The following is a 13,447-nucleotide window of genomic DNA, read 5'->3' on the forward strand; positions in this document are numbered from 1 at the left end:
TGCCACAAATCATCTGCTACTATTTCCATAAGATGAACCGACCAAGTCCCAGAAAATGTGCACAAGTTTATAGAACCAGCCTTTATAGAAAGTAAAAGTCTAGGGTCCTTTGGTCCAAAAGAACTTTCAAATAAATAAAGAAAACTTGTGAGCATTAACAGAGTTAATCTGTTTGAAATAGAGGAGCATTAGAGGTTCAAGGTTATGGAAATTCTTACTGGGTGCTTTGAAAAGAAAAAAATCCGTGTACTCTTGACCGAGAAAGAAAATTATCCATTTACTCCAAATAGAAGGTGCTTCTGAAAGAATGGGGTACAGATGGTGAAGTCTTATGAAGAGGCTAGAAATCTTCCATCAGTATATGCCTCCTGTGTGCTTGCCTGATAAATTCCTGCTGTGTCTTAGCATAACATCTTTGAGATACTGTGGCTGTTGGGAGACTTGCAGATTTGTGGACCCTGGAAGAATGTCTCTAATATGCCATAAGAAATAAAGGAGGTGGATTCAGGGATATGCTGTTCTGCTAATTGATCAGCATACACAGTCGTGAGAACAAGCTAAAACACATTAGGAATACATTTATCAATTGAGCAAGCCTGAACCAAATTTTTCTTCAGAAAAATTGTAAAAAACCACAAACAACATAACAGTTCAATGTAAACACACTTAACAAACTTCTTCAGCTCAGGAAAGCCCAAAAAGTACAGTGGTAGTAGGGCAGAGCAATGAATACTCACAATCCCTTCTCCACCTTCCTGGATCAGTGAAAACAGCTGCAGGGATGAGATTCAGTGAAAGAGGGTGTCGCTTTGGATTTGCACTTTGTGGGATGTTTGATACTTGCTTGATTTTTGGATTAAAAGATGCTCCAGGGTTTGTCCCCACACTATCTAAGCACATCCTGTTCCAGCATCATATGTACCCTACTGAGGAGCAGCTGCTCCAGCTTGGTTGTCCTAGGGGACCACACAGAGGAACTATCCCTCTGCAGAGCTGTCTGTATAACCTCTGTCATCAACTGAATACTTCCTAGAGCAGATTTTGTGGAATATTTTTTTCTCCTTTTCCTGAGATTAGACCATCTCAGGTCTAATCTGCTGGGACCTCCCTTCTATGAACAGCTGCAAATGTTAAGGGAGATCAAATGCTTCCCACAATTCCCTATAATCACACAGTGATTCTGTTCCCCACAATTTTACCACTCAATTCTCAGCAAAACTCCAATTCTGATTTTTTTGTCTTTGAGCTGAGAAGCTATTTTCTCCATCTCCTTCCTCCTGCCATCTGCTTCTTTTATTTTTTGAGAACTGGTGAAACAGTCATCAGCCCTGGGTGACAAACCAGCTCCCTTGCTTCCTTTCACTGTGTCAGTTTTGGATATCATTTGGGTATTTGGAAGGGCTTTGATAATTTGAGGTTTTTTCCTCCAGGTGGATGGAGAGAAAGATGGCAGAGTCTTATTAAAGTAATTCCATTTGTGTAACTCAATTTTTGTTACCTGAAAGATAAGAGATCAGAAAGAACCCTCAGGGAAGGGAGAAAGATTTTGTTTGAAACCCCAAATCTCTGTAGATATACTTAGGAGGCATGAAGGATCACTATTTATCAAAACCATTTCCCTTCTTATTTGATGTGGGAATGGAAAGATAGCACTAACGATTTTGACAGTGCCAAGAGACCTGCTTTACACAGAAGACTCAAAAGAAAAGTTACACCTTAGCATTAAAGCTTAAAATAAATGATACTGGGAAGAGATGATGCCTGTGGCTAATTCTAGTCTAAAACTCAAAATCACAGAACAAAAAGAAGCTTTAAAAATTAAAACCTTCACCTTTTCAGCGTATTGCTGTTTCAAGTACAAATAGTATCTCTACTGCAGTAATAGTAAGAAGGCAAGGCAAGAGGAAGAGGAGATTAATTCTAGATCTGCACTGAAGGAGAGAGTTGCAGACAACATGGCTAACAGCTGTGGTACCTATGATGTGAGCTGCTGCTGAGAAATGGAACTCAAAATAAGATTAAAAGGAGTTTACATTTCGGGATATAAAAGAAGAAGTTTCTTTCTAGTTGCTCTGACCTGGCTGTGAGCAAGAAGCACCCAGAAACATAGTTTGAATTTCCTACAGCTATATTAGAACACTACATAACCTTTACTGGGACTGTTTCTTGAAAGAACTGCAGTTGTTGGGATTACCCTTCACAGTAAATTTCCAGTATAGCTCTCCACAGATGCCAAGCCATTACGTTCTTGACTTGCTTAATTCTTTCCTTCATGCCTAGAGTTTTAGGAACTTTAAGGATCGAGCATATTGCCAAAACATCTGTGGTTTATAGGATTAATTTTCCAGACTGTCAGTGGCAGTATCACACCATTTCAGAGCCTGGGTAGCCTCATTGCTTGGAAAATTTCAGCTCAGTGCTTCACTGGAGAAGCAGGTAGTGGGAACAATTAGAGGATATAATTTTCATCCTTCCACTTCTATCACTTCCTCAGAAACTTCATTGTTTTCATCTGAATCTATGATCTCCAGTCTCTCTTGGCTGCAGAGCTCTCTGTATTCTTGCAGTTCTTCTTGTAGTGCAGATGGTTCTCTCTACAAACAGATTACCAGGCTGGGGCTCCCCTGGAGTCAGCACAGGAATGGGTGATTCTTGCTGTTAAAATGAGTGCGAAGCCACTATCCTCTGGCATTAAGAAAACCCTAAAGGAAGTCCATTAGTCCAGGTGTGAAGTGTGTAGTAAGGGAAGTGAAATGGAGGTTTACTAGAGAGTTTACTAATTGGAAGGTGCTCTACACAACTTTTATGGTGAAGTTGCTGTTCTTTTACTCCTTATTGCGAGGAGTAAAGTCCAAAAAGTTAAGAAATATAATCCACTGGGAGATTTGGAAGGGTTTTTTGGAACATAAAACACACTCTTTGGAGCTAACTAGTACAATGAAATACCAACACATAAACACATCTTCCAATTAGGTTTTGCCTATTGGAAAATTTACCTTTTGTCTATCAACAAAGTCTATAAAGCATGTCAGGTTGCTCATTCTTTCACACACCACAAAGGTCCTATTATACTGAGGTCTGGTTATTAATTTTCAGTGGGAAAAATTACTTGAACCATTCTCCACAGCAAAGAAACCACCCCCCACCAAAAAACCCCCACAAAAAACTAACCAACCAACAACACCAAACCCCACAAACAAACAAATAAGCCCCAAATTTTATCTTTGCCCACATACTCATTTTCTACTGCAGTTTGCAAGCACTTAAATTTACTCTCATTTACTTCTGCGACCAGGGTTAGGTAGCCCAGCTTAGAGTAGAAGAAAATAAAAATTATTGCTTGATTAAAAAAAAAAAAGTTCTCAATCTATTTCTAAACAGTCACAAGGGCAAACCACCTGTAAGGTCTTGAGGAAGATTTCTCTGAAGGTTTTCATTGTGCTGAATACATCTTCCAAAGACAATTTTTTTCGGTCTTCACAAAGATAATCAGCAAGTTCTTCCTTCTTCTTTTCGATGGTGGCAAGTTCCTTCTGCAGGTCCTCTGAAGCATTGAGGCTGCCCTGAGACACATTTTGTAAGACAATTTATGCATATTAAAAAGTAGCAGATTCTGAGCTGCCCAGAGGACTTCAGCCACTTAACAGAGGTCAGTTTTTAAAAAACTAACAACTAAGATTGGTTCACAATGTGTGATATTTATTTCTGAATTGAATCATCTGCATTTTCACCTCATTTCATCATGTGGAAATGTGGCACAACCTGGGATGACTGATCAATGGACATGCAGCACTAGGATTTCTACCTTATATCTTTAATTAAGTGACCTGTTCTGAGAATATGAAAAGCTAAATTGTTAGGAAATATGTGCGGAGGAAGGTGAGAGCATATTGCAAATCTATCCACTTTTTCCCCCATAGAGCACAGTGAGACAAAACATGTTTCTGTGCCGCACTGTACACATTTATAGTTGCATCCTACATATAATTTTTAGCACCTTCCTTTCTTTTACCCACAGAAAAATATGTCTGGTTTTCAGCTGTTTCCATATCCCAGTACCACATCACAGAAACAGAGGAAAATCTGGAATACTCCTTCCATCAGGGCACAGTTGGAGTGTAGTAATGACCTTCTTTCCCACAGGGCTTTACGTCCCGTTGTAACCTGAATCACAGTGCCTTTAAGAAGAGGGTGTTTAGGAAGAAGGATGGGAAATGTGTCACACTCACATTACCTACTTGCACAGATTTTCCATGCTGTATTTTTAAATCATCTGTTGACAAAAATAAACGTTTCTCTATTTCCAACAGTTTCTTCAGATTGGCACCTGCCTCGGCCTGCAGGACGTCAATGCGGATTCTGAAAGGTCCACAAAAGGGACAGTACATTGAAAGGGTAAGTCTTTTGTTTGCATTACCTTAAAAGGCTATTATAAACATTATCATCTCTGCAAATTACAATGGAATTAATTGTCCAGCCCAGACCCTGCTTTTGCAGGTAGTTCTTTTCTGAATAAATTCTTTTTCATATGTGCAAACCCTCATCTAAGAAAGACACTGTGCTCTTGTCCTCACTGTCTCCCTGGATGGACAGTGGAAGTACCTCACAGTCCTAGTATTCAAAAAACTCCAAAAAATTTCCACCCTATTTTTATTCATAGGCAACACAAGCTCATCTCCCCTGTGCCAATATTGTCCTTATTTAGCTGGTTCTTTTTCCTCCTTGCCTTTTCTCCCCAGTCTATTTATAGTCCAAAATTGTATCTCCTCTCTGTATTACTTTAGCTTGTGTGGAGATCCAAACACAACCAATGCCAAACCAACATCTTCTGTAGTTCTGAACTGCTCTCTGGGCCAGACAAAATTTTCTGAATCAGCAAAACCTGGCTTGGTGTTTCATGGTGCATCCAGATGTGAGCAGCATTTGGAGTCCCTTGCAGGATTTTCACCATGCACAGTTCTCCACAGGTTGATCAGCAAAGTAATTTTGTAAGATTGAGAGTTTGACTAAAGTAGAGGGAAATTATTTTATACAAAGAGTGCATTTATATCATTGACCAGCAAGATCTAGTTTCAGTCAAGAAAAGTATTTCTATTATGGCACAATCCAAAAAGAAATTCATGGTTGAAAACAACATTCAGTTTAGCTTCTGTAAAGATAACTCACAAAAGCCATAGCATCTTTCTATTTAATTATGGAATTAAAATACTTTCAAAAAATTATTTGTGTGATAAATGTCAATCCATCTAAAGATTTAAAAGTTACTCCTTCTTTAAGTTACAAAGAAATCTAAATCACTACAAGGTTTCTGTGAATCCTCTGAATTCATAACAGGATTAAAAATGTTAATCCTGGTGCTACAAATGTGGATTCTGATTTGTGTAATAGAACGCATCTCCATGTGATTCCTTTGGGCTAAAGAGAAAGAGCTGCCAGTAGACTCATGAGGCTTTCAGGCACATAGGAGAAAGTCAAAAGTCTCCATAAACAGTTTTTTTCTTTCTACTCATGTATATTAGAAACACGTGCTGATAGTCAACTCTGGGAGTCCTGAGGTCCTCCAATTGCCAGTAAATCACCCCCATCATTCCCTCCTTATATAATCCTCTGTACCTCCAGATGGGCTTTCACCTTAAAATCACACAATGTGCTGAATTGGAACAGATCCACCAGGATCAATCCAACTCCTGGCCCCACACAGGACCATCCCCAAGAATCACACTGTGTGCCCCAAAAATATCATCCAAACACTTCTTGAACTGATTGAGAAAATTCAGGGCAGATATGTTTCTATTACAGTAAGTGGAAGAAGAATCTGGTCCTTGAAAATGAGAGAAATTCACCATGTACAGTTTCCTTCTAAAGTAGTACTGGACCCACAGAAAGAAAAATCACACTGAGCCCCACCTAAAAGTCTTAACCAGGTATATAAATCTCAACACTGTTTGGTGTTGAAGGGAACCACTCTCTCCCACAGCAGAGAAATCCTGTGACCTTTTTATACCACCATAAAATGACTCAGCTCCTCGTTGGCTTTAAAGAGGTTGGCAATTCATACATGACAAAAACAAACAATCATGTCCTACCCCGCTGCCTTGGAAACAAAGTCAAGATCTCTGGGAAGCTGCAGGAGATCTCTGTGGTTTTTTTCAACCTCCTAAAATTGAAGAGAAAAAAATGGTTATCTTATATAGGCTGTCAAAGAGTACAAAAGTTTTTCAGCTGGACATCATCAGGACTGAAAAAATAAGACTCCACTTTCGTTCTTATAAGTGTAGGGCTAATTTTCTTCTTGTTCATTATTTTTCTCATGTTGGCATCCACAGGCAGATAAAAAGAAAGGTAAAGATTAATTTTAAGTGCTCAGGCTGACATCCCATGGGCTGCCACAGTGCGCAGGCTGACCTGAGATTTTGTCTTCATACCACAAAAATAAATTTCACTTGACAGATGCATTTGGGATATGTGTCAACACAAGAGAGCAGTTGAAGAAAAGAAAGAAAACAGCAAGCAAATATGTCAAGTGAACTTGAGGAAGGAAGCCTAGGGTTACCTCTGTAAATATTACTGTATATGGATGTGATCTCATCTGCACAGAAAGCTGTGGAAAAGTTTTCGTGGTATTTCTGGCACAGAGGCTCACCCTCAGGGTACCTATAGTGGGTTATTACTGAGGTAAAAGCCCCTTAGCTTCTGGGACTATTCATATTTGAGAATAATGCACACAGGATTAATTTCTCAGTTTTGCTGTACCTCCAAAATGTGGTGAAGCAGAGTAATGTTGTTTTGGTTGGCTTTTGTTTCTGTTAGTTTGATCAAGGCACTAATTTTAAAACCTCCAGCATCTCCAGTGTGACGCCCCTAGAAGATACAGAAAAAAGTTCCTTCCTTCAGTTTTCAAGTCTTGCATTATTTTCTGTTATCTTTAGAATATGACAAGCAAAGAAATCAGTTTACTTACATAGTTCAGGAAGTTTCCAACTTTAAGAATCAATTGGCAGAAAACTGGCAGTCGGTGACTGGTAAGAATTGCTAAAGAATAAGAAGAGAGACATTTTCAATAAATTAAATTAAATTATCTGAAATAGGATTTTCCTTCGGTTTGACAGTCATGGTAACAAAATTTTCATCCAAGACTATGTCAAGCCATTGTTATGGATTTGGAAAAATACCAGTACAGAAATAAATCAGCTGAATGGAAGTGGAATGAGTAACTTTCTATTGTGATCTCTTCTTTACAAGTAGATGGAAAACTAGTTTTTCCATTAAGTTTGGAGTGTAGATGTGTCAACCCTGCAGCTGCCTTATGAAAGAGAACCACATACAAGAAATTGTATAAACTTGTCAAAGTCTATAGCCCTTTTCCCCAGCACATTTTATCCTAGTTAAGAAAAGCAAAGGGCTTTGTGCCTCATTATCATTGTTAGTGAGAGCGATAATCAAAAGATGTACATTTTAGCAGGGGATTCTGGGATAAGAGTAAGGTTTTTGGCAGAATTAGAACAGAAACACTGATCCTCACAATGGGATGGAGGGGGAACAGGGATGTCAGGGTCTGACTGCAGAGAGCTGTTGATTGCACCCCATAGCACTGACATCAGACATCCCGGTATAGCCCTGTTTTGTGTGTAAACATAAAAGTTTGCAGTTTAGGTGTTTAACAGGAGACCAGTGGCTCTCTAAAACCAATGAACTGAAGCTGGAATGTGAGAGCACCTTCAACAAAGAAACAAAACTAAAACCAGGGCTAATTTTGGGTGGAGGGGTCTCCTGAAATGTTGGCGAGCAAAAAAGGGGATGCCCTTTTTTGGCAGCCAAATCAGACTCTGGTGTGTCACACACAGCTCCACCACAGAGCTAAGCTGGACTGCATCAGTGCACACTTCAGGAAAAACTGGAACTGATTCATGGTTATGGACAAAAATCTCTGCTGCACACAAAAATGTAGCCTATATTCATACAGGATCTAGCACTGATATCTCCATCTCAGGAGAGACCTTACTGCTGGCTACAAGTCTCTGAAAGGTTGTAGTCAAGAGGAGTTTGGCCTCTTCTCTCAGTGATCAGTGACAGGATGAGAGGACACAACCTCAAGCTGCACCCCACGAGGTTCAGGTTGGACATCAGGACGAATTTATTCACAGAAAGATTTGTTAAGCATTGGAATGAACTGCCCAGGGAGGCAGAGTGACCATTCCTGGAGGTGTTCAAGAAACAACTTGGCACTTAGTGCTAAGGTCTAGTTGATAAGGTGTTGATGGGTCAAAGGTTGGACCCAGTGATCTTAGAGACCTTTTCCAACCCAAATGATTTTGTGAACACTAGAAGTGTTCAAGGCCAAGTTGGGTAGGGCTCTGAGCAACCTGGTCTTGTGCAAGGTGTTCCTGCCCATTACAGGGAGATTGGAATGGGATCATCTTTAAGACCTTTTCCAACCCAAACCATTCTGTGACTGTCTGATAAAGGAAATTTCCTTCTTTCTCTGCAGAACTGCAACTTTAAAGCAGAACAGCACAAACTGCAAATCTTCAGAATGTATTCTGGGAGCAAGAATGTGCAGAATAATTTTGATGTTCGCTACACATTCAGCAATTAAAAGGTTAATTTTGATTAGATTATAGCATAGGCTACCACTGATGCTAATCAAGTAAAAGAAAGTGGCTGAGCCCAGGCACTGGGGCAGCACTGATGTACTTACTTTCACAGGCTGTCCTGATGGCTTGTGCTTTTGGCCACAGACACTCCAGCAGAATTTTTGTTTCCTCACAAATCTGCATACATTCAATCCGCAACTGGTAGCTAAAAAGAGATCAGTGGAAAAAACCACAACAAACACCACAAGAAACAAGCCCCACATGCCTAATTAATTGACTTGTGTTCAGCAAGAGTATCATCCATTTTAGGCAAACAGCAGTACCAACATTCTTATGGTCTCTTTAATGCTCTGACATGAGAACTGGATTATAAATAAATCAAATGCAGATATTTCCAAAGACGTCCTAGAAACAATTATCTCCTCTTTCAGAAAGCAATGCTGGACTGACATCTGGCAGTGACTACCTTGCATAATGATGCCATAATTTTTTACAATTCCCAGGCAACACCAGCCAGGATTTTAGTTCTTTTTTAACTTCGCAAACAGAAAATTGAAATATTTTGGCAGTGATGTCCTTTAATGACATTTATGTTTCATCACAGATTAATATTGTGTAAGGAAAACATTTTCTAAAGTACTCTTAAATCTAGCTAGAAGTTTGAGAAAACTAAAAGCCACATTTTCACCCCCACATTTTCAACAAAGTGTCTCTGGTTGTGGTGTGGCAACTGACCAGATTTATGGAGGGCTATTGCTGTTAATTATAACATATCACCATGTTTTTGTGAACAGCAGAAAGAGTCCTCTGTGTGCACCTCATTTGACTTGGTAAAAACTGGGGAGGTGGTGAAAGCACAGGCACTGCTGTGATTCACTCGTGGATTTGTGGGCTCTCCAGTGGGTGAACTGGAATCTGCAGCCCAGGGGTGGAGTGAATCAGCAGCCTGGTGACAGGATTCAGTCTGCAGCCTCTTGCCACACAGGAATAGCTGTTCAACACTCAAGGGGTTTTTTTCATAACAACGTTATTTTAACTGTAGTTTGGCAAAGGTGTCTGAAAGGCTCCCTGGCCTTTGAGAAGGAAAAAAAAAAAAACTCATATGAGCTCTACAAATAGCAGTCAGATGATTTATCTTGAAGACTGGATGTCAGGAATATGCCTCTAGCACAAGAAACAGAGGCCTTTATTTTTACGGACAAGGCTTGTAAGAACCACACTCATGAAAAGAGATGAGGAAGATTTTGCTTACCTGGGAACTTCCAAAAGGTGGAGATAAAACTGATCTGCATTTGCCAGCTGTGATTTTTCTTCTTTGCAAGATTTCAGGCTATTTATCTAACAGGGGATAAAAGAGCAAAATAACCACACAATTTAATTTAACACGGAAAATAGCCACACAAACATTTCTGGTGCCATTTTCTTCTTACAGGCAAGAAATTGACTTTTTTGAACCTGCTGTGTGCACAGGCAATGGGAGTAAAGTGTAAAGCAGATGAACAATAAATTCTAGGTATGAACTAGTTTGCAAGGGCAAACATGTAGGTTTTGTTTGGACTGGAAGGTCTTTTCCCTTTGTATGGCATCTTCTAGGATGAATTCCTGATCTGTAGGCAGGGATTCAGCAAGCTATAATGCACAGAAGCTTCTTTAAAAAGATGGGTCCTTTCCCTTTCTCCTTTTTGAAACTTGCTCTGAAAGGCTCTCTGCTCACCTAAGTCCAAAAATCCTAACATGCTTCATCCACCTAATTAAAATAACAGGATAGAGAGCAGCACTTTGTCTGCACCTGTGCTGGGTCTCCCAACACGCTCTTGTTCAACCCCTGTGAGAAGAGGCCAGACTGTTGCTGGGATGGACTTCCCACCACTCTGCCTTGAAATATCATTACCCTAGATGCAGCAAAAGGGTGTGGGATCCAGTCACAGCTTCTTGCTTTAGCAGTGCAAATGTTTCAAGCTGAGCACACAAAGCACTGAGGTTCACCAGAATGACACGTTAATAGATACCTCCTGGTCTTCAGGAAGCAGTTTAAGTAGCTGTTTCAGTGTCTCAGCATCCAGCTTGGATCTATCCCCTTTCTGAATCATGGCAGTAATCTCTTCATTGGAGCTGCAAGAAGGAGAGAAATGCTGTGGAGCACTGGGGGAGTAACAATGGCAAAAAAGACCTCAATCTCTCTGCTGGCACTCCATGAGCAACTGAAATAATTCATACTATACTTGACTCCCATTTCAGTTTGGATCTTAGTCCTCAAAAATACAGTGGAGATATGAAAATGCAAAGGTTTTACTTTTAAGCCTAAAGTAATATTCCTTATAATTTAGGTGTGCTTTTTGGCTTTTGTTGATATTTCACAACAAACCCCAAAGCTCTGCTTTTTCTGTGGGTACCCAGTGTCACTGAGAAGGTATTTACATTTGAATTCCTTCACCATTTGCAGCAAAGACAAGGATAAAACCAATGGCACCCAGGAGGTTTTAACTCAAACCCTTGCCTGAAACTTTGGCAGGCAACATGTTTGAAATGATTCCAAATTGCTGTGGTTTGGGCTCTGGAGAGCTGGGCTCCCTCGGCCACCAGCACTAACAGAGGCAGCCCCCGGCTCCAGAGCAGCCTCATCCCTCACCAGTGCACTGGGGCTCAGCTCCCTGATCCCACAGTCACCAGCTGCTCTCAGGAGAGCTCAACCACTGCCCAGGGAATCATGCAGGGAGAGGAAATAGCATCTGCATTAGGCTATGCACCGTTCTCCCCCACTGAGAAGCAGTTTGTAATGGAAAAAGAATAATAACAATAATTTAAAACATCACTCTGACTGATTCTGATTTATTCTTAATGAAAAGGGACTTCCTGGCTGAGTTTATTCTTGAAACCTTTTTAACATGGCCCATGACACAAAGGGCAGAGAGCAGAACATCCATCATCATCCTGCCATAGTTTCAGGGAATCTAAGAGTGAAGATATTTTCCAAAAGACTAGTACAGATTCCTTTCCTCCCCAACCCCTCCATGAGGGCTGTGACTTCGTAAATTTCCATTTGTTTAATTATTCAAACTGTCTCCTATTTATAGAAAAACTGCACATAAAAACTATGTATGGTTTTCGACCTGAATCCCTGGAGATGCCTCTTTAAAAGCAATTAAGTGACTTGAAACTTCCATTCAACCATCTCCACTAACAGTTCCTGCCAGAATTTGATATTTATGACAACAAGGCCAAAGAAAAACATATTTCTACATAATCGTACTGTTATTTATGAATATTGTCTCTTTAGGAATTAGTAGTCCATTCTAGATTTAATACCAGTTTGAAAAATGATATTAATTGTCTGGAAAGAGACTTTCACCTCTCATCATTAAAAAAACAACCAACAAACCCCCCCTAAAAAACAACTTGACTCCTTGTTAAAGAAAGATAGGACTCACAAAGTCTTTCTGCTAAATCAATTTAATATCTGAATAAACACATAGACACATCAAATCAGTAAAATCAGATGTTATTCCCCAAATCTTACCACTTAAATTGCTTCAGAAATATACTCAGAAGGAGGCTTTTCTTTGGACTTATAAATGTGATCTGTAAAAAGGAAAAAACAATCAATCAGCTAGAAATACACTTACCTTGGGTTTTACAGATTTTCTAGAGCTTCTGTTTGCTTATTGGCTGAGATTAATTCCTTTTTTGGTAAAAATATTATCAATAACCTTCATTGCTCAAAAATTATCAATCAAGTAATTGATAACAATACATGCTATTAGATCTATTTCAAAAGGAGAAAGAGGCAAAGGCATAGAGAAGGAAATTGATTTGTTTATTCCAGTTTATAAGAATGAATATTGAAATTCCCATGTCCTCCCTGTCTCAGATGAAAACCTATCCCTATCTATCCCTCGGCAGGGTTACTTCAACTTGTTTAATTCTAAACCTCCCCTCTGTTTTTTTAAGGCTGTCTCAGGCAGTGGATCTCATAATATTTCAAATTTTCTTATTATAAATGACTGACAATAAAGAATGAATAAACTTTTCACTTCCAGGAACTTTGCCATTTTCTACAAAAAGTGGGCAGTCCAAATACCTCTTTTGTTTTCTTTGTTTTTGGCACTGTTTTCTCTGTAGGTGTTGTTGGTGGGACAGAGAAAAGAAGCTCCAAGCTTGTGTAGTCTGGTTCCACAAGCTCCTTGCTGCTGCTTGGCATCACAGCCCATATGGAGTGGCTTTCTGGAAGAGAATAAAAGCTCAAGATGGACCACAGAGGTTGAGGAGCACTTTCAAGGTGGTGTGATTTGTAAAAGGGAAAACACTTTTGAGGATGAATGAAATATGATGCTCATTAGCCCTGGACTAATGTGAATTATTTAAGAATGACAGCTCCCACAGAGAGCATCCCAAAGGTGTGAAGCCTAACTAAACCTGGAAGACTACTGCTGCATTCAATTCACTGAGCTGAAGGCAGCAGATGAACTTTATGTGCTGCTCCAAATTGCTTTTGCTACTGCTGACCAGCTACACATTGGAGGATTGTGGTACTGAAACAGGGGATGCTGCATCCAATTAGGTAAACATCTCTTTTTGCAAGGGATTAAGACTCCCAAGCCCAACATTATTACCAGAATCACAGGAACCTATCCAAATAACAAATAGAACTTCAAAACATGATCTTGTACAACACAGGAACCTTTAAGACAGGATCTCACCTCCTTTTAGTATAGGAGAGATTGCAACAGTGATCCTGAATGCATTGGAGATAAATCTCAGTTTGTGTCCCTACACAGGAAAGCAGTCCATGGCTCAGATTTTTACATCTGTGGTTGTATATTTTATCAAAGCAGCAAGTTCTTGCCCCTGATGTC

The sequence above is a fragment of the Zosterops lateralis genome, assembly GCF_965231275.1.
Source record: "Zosterops lateralis genome assembly, chromosome: 6".
Taxonomy (NCBI): Eukaryota; Metazoa; Chordata; class Aves; order Passeriformes; family Zosteropidae; genus Zosterops; species Zosterops lateralis.